This window comes from Gymnoscopelus braueri (genome assembly GCF_963280865.1).
Source record: "Gymnoscopelus braueri genome assembly, chromosome: 20".
Lineage (NCBI taxonomy): Eukaryota > Metazoa > Chordata > Actinopteri > Myctophiformes > Myctophidae > Gymnoscopelus > Gymnoscopelus braueri.
Window position 1 is genome coordinate 35,497,633 of NC_137622.1, and position 11,343 is coordinate 35,508,975.

At 41.1% G+C, this 11,343-nt stretch overlaps 1 pseudogene across 1 annotated transcript; it reads right to left on the reverse strand.

Annotated features, from left to right (window-relative positions):
* Positions 1-3,284: 3,284 nt before the first annotated feature.
* LOC308075663 (UDP-galactose translocator-like) lies at positions 3,285-5,632 on the reverse strand (annotated as a pseudogene). Its single transcript has 2 exons — positions 4,692-5,632; positions 3,285-3,349 (listed from the first exon to the last, which is right to left on the reverse strand). The product of its transcript is annotated as a UDP-galactose translocator-like (transcript).
* Positions 5,633-11,343: the final 5,711 nt, after the last annotated feature.

An 11,343-nucleotide genomic window follows, 5' to 3' on the forward strand; every position in this document is an offset into this window, starting at 1 on the left:
GATCAATCCCCCGATCACTTTAAAAGACGTATCCAGGTCTCGTAGCATGTTAGGGTCCCTGGAACAAAATATTTTGAGATGGGGGTCCACAGCCAAATACATATCATTTTGGGGGTCCTTGACATGAAACAAGTTTGAGAATCACTGATAAAATAGCAACATAAGTGTTTCAGAAAACTTTTTAGTTGTTCAGAATGTATCTAACAGTAACAGGCTAACGATGGTTGCGCCAATTTATGGACCTTGGAAGAACACTCTGTCTGCCTGCATTCATTCTTGTCCTTTTCTTATCTACAGCTCGAAGTGGCTCCATTCCCTTCAAGAAGTAATGGAAGTGTGTGCACTGTAGGTCATCCTTTTGACTCGGGGCAACAGGACAAGAGACAGAAGGTGGCCTTGGTGGAGCTTTTTTCTTTTATATCACAAACTTCCATTATCTGTGACTGCAAATCGTTTTTTCACTGTCATGAGTATTTGTGACAAGAAGAACTGCACCCATCAGTCACTTCATGTGGAAGGCATGCTTAAGGCCTGGTTAGAGATGGGCTTTTGCTTTAATCCACTGACCAGTGGTGGAAAAAGTACTCACATTTCTTACTTAAGTAAAAGTATCAATACTGCAATGTAGAAATACCCTGTTACAAGTGAAAGTCCGGAATTCAAAATTCTCTTGAGTAAAGGTACAAAAGTATTGGAATCAAATTGTACTTAAAGTACCAAAAGTATAAAGTACTCATTTAGCAGAATGTCCCATTTCACAAGTTTTCAAATGTTTAAAAAAAACTTTTGAACATAGCAGATCTACAAGCTCATAAAGCGTTGCATCGTGACGCATTGTGAGCTTGTAGATCGGCTAATTTTAAATGGCTGAAATGTATATAGGGCTGAAGTGATTAATGTATGTTTTGTAATAATAATCAAAATCTACAAAGTAAGTAGTAACTAAAGTTTTCAAATAATTGTAGTGGAGTAAAAGTATAATATTTGCCTCTGAGATGGAGTAGAAGTAAAAGTACTGAAAATTGGAAATACTCCAGTAAAGTAAAAGTACCTCAAAATTGTACTTAAGTACAGTACTTGAGTAAATGTACTTAGTACTTGAAGGGGCGGCCATAGCTGAGTGGTTAGTGAGCCCGCCTAGGGAGCCAGAGGCCCTGGTTGCCCCAGGTACGATTCCAGGCCACGCCAGCATATGTGTCGATGAAATGAAATTTGTCCCTGAGCAAGACCCTTAACCCCTAATTGCTCACAGGCCCTCATTGGAAACAAGTCCGCAAGGACTTTCATGAACGTCCTGTTAAAAGGAATTATCCTTAGTTACTTTACACCACTGGTATCTGCCAGTGTGAACACAGCATCACACCAACACCAGACTATTTGTTCATGAAATATCCCTTATTCTAGTGTCATTGCTTTGATATGGTGTCATTTTATTAACTTCTCATTATTAGAAGAATCCAACCAAGATTCATTGAAATAATATGTGATTTAGACAGATGCAATATTTGATGCAACATTTGACCTGCTATCCTAGTTAGTTAATTGTTAATCTTGGCACTCTACTTGACTGCTTAAGCCTACATACCATGACCTCTGTAGGCTATATTACTAAAACATGCAGAGGAACTGTTTAAAACATATGTCTTTCATGACAGCATTGGTTTCACCTCATTCCCAGCCCCATCAATTTTCAAAGGGGAATTTCTTAAAGCTATTTGAAATTCTCAGCCATTAATCACACAATTTATGACTTTTCCCATTCCAGGCAGAATGAATGTGGTGAATTAGCATCAAATGAAGTCTAAGCTAACACACACACACATACATTATTTAGCCATTTAATCAGTTTGTATCAGTTTGTAATCAGTTTGTCATTCTTCTCCAGCTGGTATTGAGCAATATTGAGTTTTTGTTTTGTTTTGTAAAAATCGTGTATTTATTATGTGTTACCAAATTAAAAAGTGTTGTGTAGGAATGACATGAATGTGTGTTTGTGTGTTTGTGTACGTCTGTCAAAGGAAGGAATGAGGGAAGGCTGGGAATGATTTCCTCAGCTCATTGGCTATGGATGCAGGGACATGTGGTTATGACTGTTAACCCTTTAAGACCGGGACGCATCTGTGCGTCATTTTAGAGTTTTAGCTAGAGCCTATAACCATTATTTTATACTTTGGCTATACAAAAATAGCAGATATACCTCATAGCGTGGCACCGAGTGCCACGCTATGAGCTTGTAGATCTGCATTTTTGTTTCTTTATCGTGAACATTTGTGCAAATCTTTGAATATATATACATATATATTTTTTTTAAACCAAAAAGTTTACTCAAATATTTGCTTCTGGGGGTCCCTGGAACAAAACGTATTCATGTCAAGGACCCCCACAATTATATGTATTTGGCCACGGACCCCCATCTCAAAATATATATATATATAGCCTATATTTAAAGAGTTCCACACATTTTCACGAGTTTTTTTCTAAAGCTATGAGCTTGTAGATCTGCTATTTTTGAATAGCCAAAGAAATGCGTTCCCGGTCTTAATGGCTTAAACAAGGCACACTGGCTCACAGCCTTCTTGTAAATGAGGGGAGCGTAAAGGGACTTGATAAACGCCAACTGCTCCGCGGCCGCTCCCCATATGAAGGGAAAGAATTGATTAGAACGAAATGGAATTAATTATACACAATATGATTTCTCTTTTTTTCCAGTCTTTCCTCACCATGTTACTACTTTCAATTAAATATCAAATGCTCCCTATAGTCTCTCGAGCCAGGCAACCCTTCCACAATGTTCAAATTGTACAGCGAGTCTGTAATTATGCCCCCTATTAGTCTTCTGTTTGTCATTTCCGTTTCAGATTTTTATTTTGCTTTTCCATTTCTGCTGAGTAGCAAGCTAGATAGGCTTTGACTCATTTCATTTACAGTCTAATATACGTGCAAAGCGGCGAAAAGGACGTGTGCATCTGTGTGTGTGCGAGGGGGGCATCCGCTTTATTTTCCGTGGCTTTTCAGCACTTCCTCTGTACAGGCTGTTAGATTTGAAATTTGAAAATTGTGTGAGCCACCAGTCTGTCTCCAGAGACTACCTACATGCTCCCAGTCTGGCAGCAGCTGTCTGCCACCCAAAGGCTGGTGGAAAAAGTACTCTGAAAATGACTCTGGTAAAAATTAAAACCATGGAAAAAATTTAATACAGACATAACACCCAAATGCATATATTCTCTGTAGTCTTTATGTGCTTAATAAACTTCAGAACATGTCATGTGACACTACCTTTTCATCTAGTTCTCTGAGCTCGCTGTTTGCTTGCAGGTAGATGAGTCACCACCATCACAACAGATGAATACTAAATAACAACAAACAAACACACACAATCTATTAGACTATTCTCTATTCTCTGTCTGAGCTTTATTGTTTATTCTGTATGGTGCCGTCTGAGAGATGAAAGTATGCCCTCAAATTTGAAGGTGAATTTGAGAATGCTGAAATTGTATTCCCTCATGGCAGCTAGGCAGCTAGACAGTGGCGGCAGTGGCTCAGGGGTAGAGTGGCCGGGTAGAGTGAACTGGAAAACCGCAAGGTTCCCAGTTCCATCCCGGGCTGGGGCGCTCCCCTAGAGTTAGTGTCGAAGTGTCCTTGAGCAAGACGCTGAACCCCTAATTGCTCCCGATGAGCAGGTTGGTGCCTTGCATGGTTTCCTCCGCCATCGGTGTATGAATGGGTTAATGGCACAATCAATGTAAAGCGCTTCGGATAGAAGCGCTATATAAATGCACCATGTACCATTTACAAAGACAACATTTGAGTCCATAATAATTCAACCTCTCTTACCATATACAGTAGTAGTAGTACACAGTACAATTCAGGCATTTAGCGCAGTGGTTCTCAACCAGTGGTCCTGGGGGGGGGATTTAGCAGATGCTCTTATCCAGAGAAACTTACAGTAAGCAAGGTAATCACATACATAGAATGCAGAGAGACAGTGTAGTGCCTAAAGAAACTAGGATCCCAGGTAAACCAAGAACCTAGCATCAGTTTAAACAATATACTATCAAAATAATCTCTACACACGATGAAACTGTGAGTGTCATTGAAGACATGGGGGAGGATGAGAGGATCAGGCCAGAGGTGGCCTGATCCTGGCACTCGTCACCGATGATGAACGCACCGTGATGGTGCAAAATATGCCGTGAACGTCCCAATTTGGCGGATAAAAGCAGCGCAGCACAGGGCAACAACCTTGGGGAGGGCGCGAAACGGCTGAATTTAGGCGTACAACATTGAAACGCACCGGTGAAGCGTCCTTTTTTTCTCGAGCAGCACCCCCCCCCTTGACAAAACGGTCCCGGGGTGCACCGAACCCGCCCCCCCCCCTCGCCCCCCCCGTTGACAAAACAGCACCGGGGGACACCGGACCTTTTATTTACCATTTATTTTGTGCGCACCAAGTAACATCTCCAGGTGCTCTTCTGAGTATTAGAGTACTAGACCAAAAAAACTATGTGCACCCCTGCCTATACTGTATGTCATAAGCAGTGGTGTAAAGTAATAAGTACATTTACTCAAGTACTATACTTAAGATTTTTTTTGTGGTATTTGTACTTTACTGGAGTATTTCCAAATGTCAATACTTACACTTGTACTCCGAGGCAAATGTTGTACTTTTACTCCACTCTGCTGCTCTGTACCGTACAAACTGTACATGCAGACGGCTCCTATAACCATGGCAGCACCACACGCAAACAGAAGGTCTAGATGGAACCCAAACAGGTAGACCGACAGCACCGTGGCGATCACACAGGACAAGGACATGGCGAACGTTTTGACGATGTTGTCGGCGTACTTCATCACCACAGCCACCAGGAGGCCCCCAAACGCCTGGTTGAAAATGACCGCCCACACCATCGGAGTGTAGCCGAAGAAGAATCCATTAACGGAGACCGCCGCTCCGTCTTTCCACCAAACTCCCAGCATGCTGAGGGCCGTGCCGAAGAGTCCCAGCTGGATGTTTCGGAGCCATATGGAGGCGGAGCCTCCTTTGAGGATCTTCTCAAAGTAAACGCCTGCGAACCCCGACGACGCACAGCAGACCAGCACGGCGACCAAACCCACAGAGGGGTTCTGGCCGGACGAATCGATGGCCAGTTCCTTCCGTCCATGCTGCTGCACCTGTACCAAGGCCAGCCCGGCAAACAGGAGAAGCAGGGAAACCCACTGGACTCTGGACAGAGACCTTCTCAGTATCAACATGCTCAGCAACGCCGTGGTCAGGATCTTCAGCTGGTAGGTCCAACTGGAAGGTGACGGCGGGCAGGTTGGATATGGCCACGTACACCAGGTTGTTTTGTAGCGTGAAGAGGAGGGCAGGGAGGAGCATCTTCAGCGTGTCTCTGTACCGGACCAACACGCCGTCGTACAGGAACGACGCCGTTCGTGTCGGATCGCATCTGTTCTGCAGGAGGATGACGAGCACACAGGTCAGAAGTTTGAGGGTCTCCGCCACGGCAACGGCAGAGGTCTTGAGGAAACGGTCGCCGGGCAACGTGCAGACGTATCGCGCGCTGAGGGTGACCAACGCATTCTGGACCACCATCACCACCAGGCTGATGTATTTCAACTTCCTGTTCATCCTTCAGAGGTTGATGTGGTCTCGGTCAGCTACTAAAGTAAAGTTCAAATGTTTTTGACTTTTGACAGAGAAATGTATTATTTATACTATAATTTATAGTAGTAATATACTGGCAAACATGGTGTCACTCTATACCAAATATGGAGTTCCACACAGCTCTATAGGCTGGCCTCTACTCTTTTAAGAAATAGGGTAACCATGGCAACCCGCTATCAACCAACATGGACAGTGTGAGACGGCTTTGTAACACGGTGCGCGCTTAGACCCTGTAAACAGGAAGTAGGCCTATAAACAGGAAGTAGGCCCATATAGTAGTATTATGTATTCAAATTTTGCCAGACCACAGAATTATGTTATAAACCACCCAGCCAAATTTAAAAATGGTTACGTCTATAAAAAAATGTTTCAAAGTCATGAAAAATAAGATGTTTTTCTTTGAAGGGTTGGGTTGGGGGGGGGTCTACTGAAGGCAGTGAAAAAAAAAATTCTAGCCAGAAGATGGTGGTGCACTCAAAGTGGATTCCTTGGGGGGGGTTCCCCAGCAAAATGTGCTAATATAGCGTCACAATAATTTTAACCACTTTAACCTATACTTTAAATATACTGTACAAGCTCATGGGGGTCCACGGCCAAATACATATCATTTTGTGGGTCCTTGGCATGAAAAAGTTTGACAACCACTGCTCTAGGGTTTAGCATCAGAAGACTGGTGTACCGTGGCATAATTCCTAACTACACCAGTCTTCTGCCATCAGTGATTCTGATGACATCACTGAAACTCACCTGAGCACGTCATCAGGTGAGGTGTTTAGCGGTTAGCGCCCCCCAGAAAAACTGCTCTCAGCAGGAAATACCCAAAGAAGGTATTTCCTGTTTACAGCCCCTTTAAGCCGATTTTAATAAAGGATGGATGCAAAACGACACATAATAATCATAACAATAACCTAAAACCTTTTTACTTCCTCTTCTTTCTTTTTCCTGTATTAGTCATGACAGGAATAATGCACTGGCTTTAAACGTCTCAATGGAATTGTTCCAAAAAACTTTTGCAGAATGGCTTGAATTGTTGACAAAACCCAATTTAATTCTCTAGGCCACTTCAAGGTTTTCCTTTGTACTCTATTTTGAATGAAGCATTTGTTATGTCTGGGAGTGTGTTTTGCTGTGTGTGACACGCCAGCCATAGTTTTCAAGCAGACGTCTGTTACTGGCACAGCACTATTTGTTCCTTAGTGTTGAGAGAAAGCCTGACAGAGGCTGTCAGAGCTTCAATGTGTCAATGGGGACTCATTAACAAAATAAATCTGTGCCACCGTCTCATTGTCTTCCAGAATCAGCAAGCGAGTGGAATGGTATAAACAAAGGACCAAATGATCCCACCAACAGTGCTTCTCTAAAGATGGATTAAAGTGCTTGTCTTGGCCAACTGGGTGGAAATCAATTGGTCATGATATATCTTACAATTAGCTGTCCCATGGGGAATGGCCACCAAAATAATCCTATTAAATTCACCATCTGCATTTTTGGCTCATGGAATTGAGAGATTGTTGAAAGGACCACAATGTTTAATCAGTAATGACATTTGGAGTTTGTGCCCAAGTCTTCACGATGTGTGAGAACGTGTCAACCGTATCCCAGTGACGTTTACATCACTGTCACATTCCTACATGGTACAGTGTATTGTTTGAAACCAGTGGTGGGAAAAAAGTACTCACTTACAAAATTGTGTATTTTCACAACTGCATCTGGCTATGTGAATATGACACTCCACTCTAGCTTTCTCTGCTGTTGGATTGTACTGTACATACTTGTACAGTATGTAGCAGTGTTGATTTCATTGACTAAAACTATGACGAAAAAAATGTCCGTCGACAACCTTTTTTTCACGGACGAAAACGAAATAAAAATGAAATAAAAACTAAGCTAAAACAAAGACTAAATAAATTGACAATTTTGTCAACAAATAAAAACTAGACTAAAATGTTAGGGAGGGACTAGTAGAGAAGAGATGCAATAGAACTAAAAGACGAGTCATTTTATGTTTGGTTGCGCTCGGGTGTTGCGCTCTGAAAATAGCAGATCTACAAGCTCACAACGCTATGGGCTTGCAGATCGGTTATTTTCAGCATGCAACCAAGTGTAAAATCAGCCATTACGACGCCATCAAGGCATACAGTTGATTCAGTCAAGTCGACTGAATCAACTGTATATTTAGTCAACTATAATCTTATGATATTTAGTCGACTAAAACTAGACTAAAACTAAAACATTTCAGATGACAGATCTTTCTTCAAAAGACTATGACTAAAACTAAATCAAAATTAGTATGCTAATGTTGTATTGTAATGATAATAATTGTGTAACTGGAGTTTCATAAACTGTTATAAACCTTGACTTATGTGATGGTGTTTGTATGGAAATAGCGGATGTTCTGAGATGTATTCATTTAATCTAAAGCCCCTCGTGCTCTTGTAGCCTATACAGCCTACTTGATATAATTTGTTTATTTAAATGTAATCATTTATTTTTATATGGTCTGTATAGATTTTGATGCAGGGTTCAGGAAATTAACATTCAGTGTTTTCTGGAAACAATGCAAGAAAATGTTTGCAAGTTAACCGGACTTCTTTGTTCTCCACAGTAAATTGCCACATTCACTCTGCTTTAAGAACGATGTTGAATAGGACCTGCTTGGAAATTACACAAACTCTTGTGAAATGCTTTGATGTTAAATACACATCACGGTATGATTCACTTCACTTTCATCTTATAAAATCCTTTCAAACATTACATATTCTAAAACCTTTTGAATCAAAACCCAAATAATCATACAATGTTTCATGTATAGTATTGAAAGTCAAATACAGCACAAGCTATTATTGTTGTGTATATTGTTTATGTATTCAATTCAATCTTTATTTCAGACCCAGGAAGATCCATATCACAATTAAAAAACAGCACAATAAAATAACAGAAAAAGGAAAGTAAAAAATAAATAAGAATACAAAAAACCCTCAGTGTTCAGTTTCTGACATATAAACATGTGCGCCAATGGTTCCACAGTCTAGAGGAGAACCTGACAGAACTGTGTGTAGGTAATTTGCTGACTCAGATGCCCTACACATAAACCTATACATAAGGTTACGTAGCACAGCAGAGCAGGCGGGTACCCCGACACTAACAAACATCTGGCTTGCACTGGAGCGTCTTGGAGCTCTCAGCAGCAGCCTCATGCTGTCATTATAGGCCACTGTGAGTCGTCTGATGCTGCCTTGTCTGTAGCGACACCAAAGGTGGGCAGTACACAGAGGTATACGAAAGGATCTAAAGAGAGAGAGATCTTCACAGATACTGAGCATATTCTAAATATATGGTTATACAGCTGACAATTCTAAAACAAGTTTCTCAAGGCAAACGCTTCCTATTTTTGTGATTCATTCAAGCTGGTGGAATCTCTTGCAGCAGAAGAACTATTCTCCTGCACTGAGATCACATTAAGTCTGGATGTGAAAATGCCTCTTACAGTCAGAGACAGGTTTCAAAGAACCATGGATCATATGCTGGAATACACTTTTTCCTTGGAGCTCATATGCCATCATTTTTTGTTTTGTTTTAATTTGTTTTTTAATTTTTACCCCACAATTTTTGTAACCCATTTTTTTCACTCAGTGCCAGTAATCCTGGGCGCTACACTCCCTCTGCCAGCCTAGGGAGAGCCGAGCTCATGCCTCCTTCAATGGATGAGAGCTAGCAAGCCGCTTCTTATCACCCGACAGGGGGGAGTTTCCCTGGTTAGACTTAACACGTGGAAGGAACACGCTATTCCAACCAGTTCCTTTCCCATCCATCAGGCGCCCCGGCTGACCAGGGGGAGGCAGTATAGTGACCAGGATTAGTGCATGTTTTTGTGAGGGTACCTACCCTAGGGGACACGGGGAGAACATGCAAACTCCACACAGAAAGGCCCTTTCGCCAACCCCACCTAGGGTATGGGCACTGATGACGCGGAGGAGAATCTCGATTGTTTTAAATGTGCTCTATAAATAAATAAATAAAGCTTGATTAATAATGATAATGAGGATGTGTTTAGCTGCTTCTGATTTGGCAGTGTGTGTGTGTGTGTGTGCATACTTTTCATTATTAAGAAATGGCTTTCATGTGAGAATGGAAGAGATACGTCAGTAATAATAAATGTTCTCCTTTCATCCCTTGTTGTCTATAGGGAGAACTGCTTTCTGCATCTGACTGTTCCATCTGGACAACTGTGTTTCTCACAACATGTTCATTTGTCATATAGCAGGCTATCACCCCCCCCCCCCATCTCCGGTGGTGGAAGAGGTACCCATTTTATACTTTCAACACATTTTATACTTGAGTAAAAGTACAAATACCACAATGTAGAAATACTCTGTTAAAAATAAAAGTCCAGTATTCAACATTTACTTGAGTAAAAGTACATACGTATTCGCATTAAAATATACTTAAGTACTGAAAGTAAAAGTACTCATTTTGCAGAATGTCCCATTTCACAAGTTTCCACATAAAAATGCTTTGAAAATAGCAGATCTACAAGCTCACAACGTGTAGCTTTGCGACGCGTTGTGAGCCTGTAGATCGGCTATTTTCAAAAACCCTAAGTATGCATAGGGCTGAAGTCGTTAATGCATGTTTTGTAATAATAATAAAAATCGTCAAAGCAACTAGTAACTAAAGTTGTCAAATAATTGCAGTGGAGTAAAAGTAATTTTGTTTTGCCGCTGAGATGTAGTGGAGTAGAAGTAAAAATATTGAAAATTTTAAATACCCCAGTAAAGTAAAAGTACCTCAAAATTGTACTCAAGTACAGTACTTAAGGTAAATTTACTTAGTTACTTTATACCAGTGCCCACCCCCGGATCAGAGTGGAAGAGGTATTGAACAGATGTGACAGATGGTAATAACTTTGTTCACTGCTATCCGTTTTTGACAGAAATAAGACACCAGAGTTTATCTCTCAAAACTAAACAACATTAGTGGAGATAATGTACAGTATTATATTGTGGCCACAATCCTATGCATTGTTTGAAATGACAAATTCTACTTTTTGCTTCTCAGGATAGGAGCTCTTGTCACACCTTCACAAACAGCATTATTTTAGACAGTAAAATCTACAATCACGGGAATAGTCAGTGGTGGAAAAAGTACTCAAATGTTTTACTTAAGTATTACTAAAGTATCAATACTGCAATGTAGAAGTACTCTGTTACAAGTAAAGTCCGGAATTCAAAATTCCGGACTCAATGCTGGTCTCAGGGCAGCTTAAATGATACACATACTGTACCACAACATTCATTTGCTGCTCTGAGGTCCGTTTCTCAATGCTGGTCTCAGGGCAGCTTATAGCCTTCTACAGGTATATTGTATGCAACAATGTTAATTTGGTGCTCTCAGGGCAGTTTCTCAATGCTGGTCTCAGGGCAGCTTAAAGCCTTCTACAGGTATATATATGCAACAACATTATATACATTATTATGCAACAATGTTAATTTGGTGCTCTCAGGGCAGTTTCTCAATGCTGCTCTCAGGGCAGCTTAAATGATATACATACAACAACATTAATTTGCTGCTCTCAGGGCAGTATCTCAATGCTGGTCTCAAGGCAGCTTAAATGATATAAATACAACAACATTAATTTGCTGCTCTGAGGGCAGTTTCTCAAGGCTGGTCTCAGG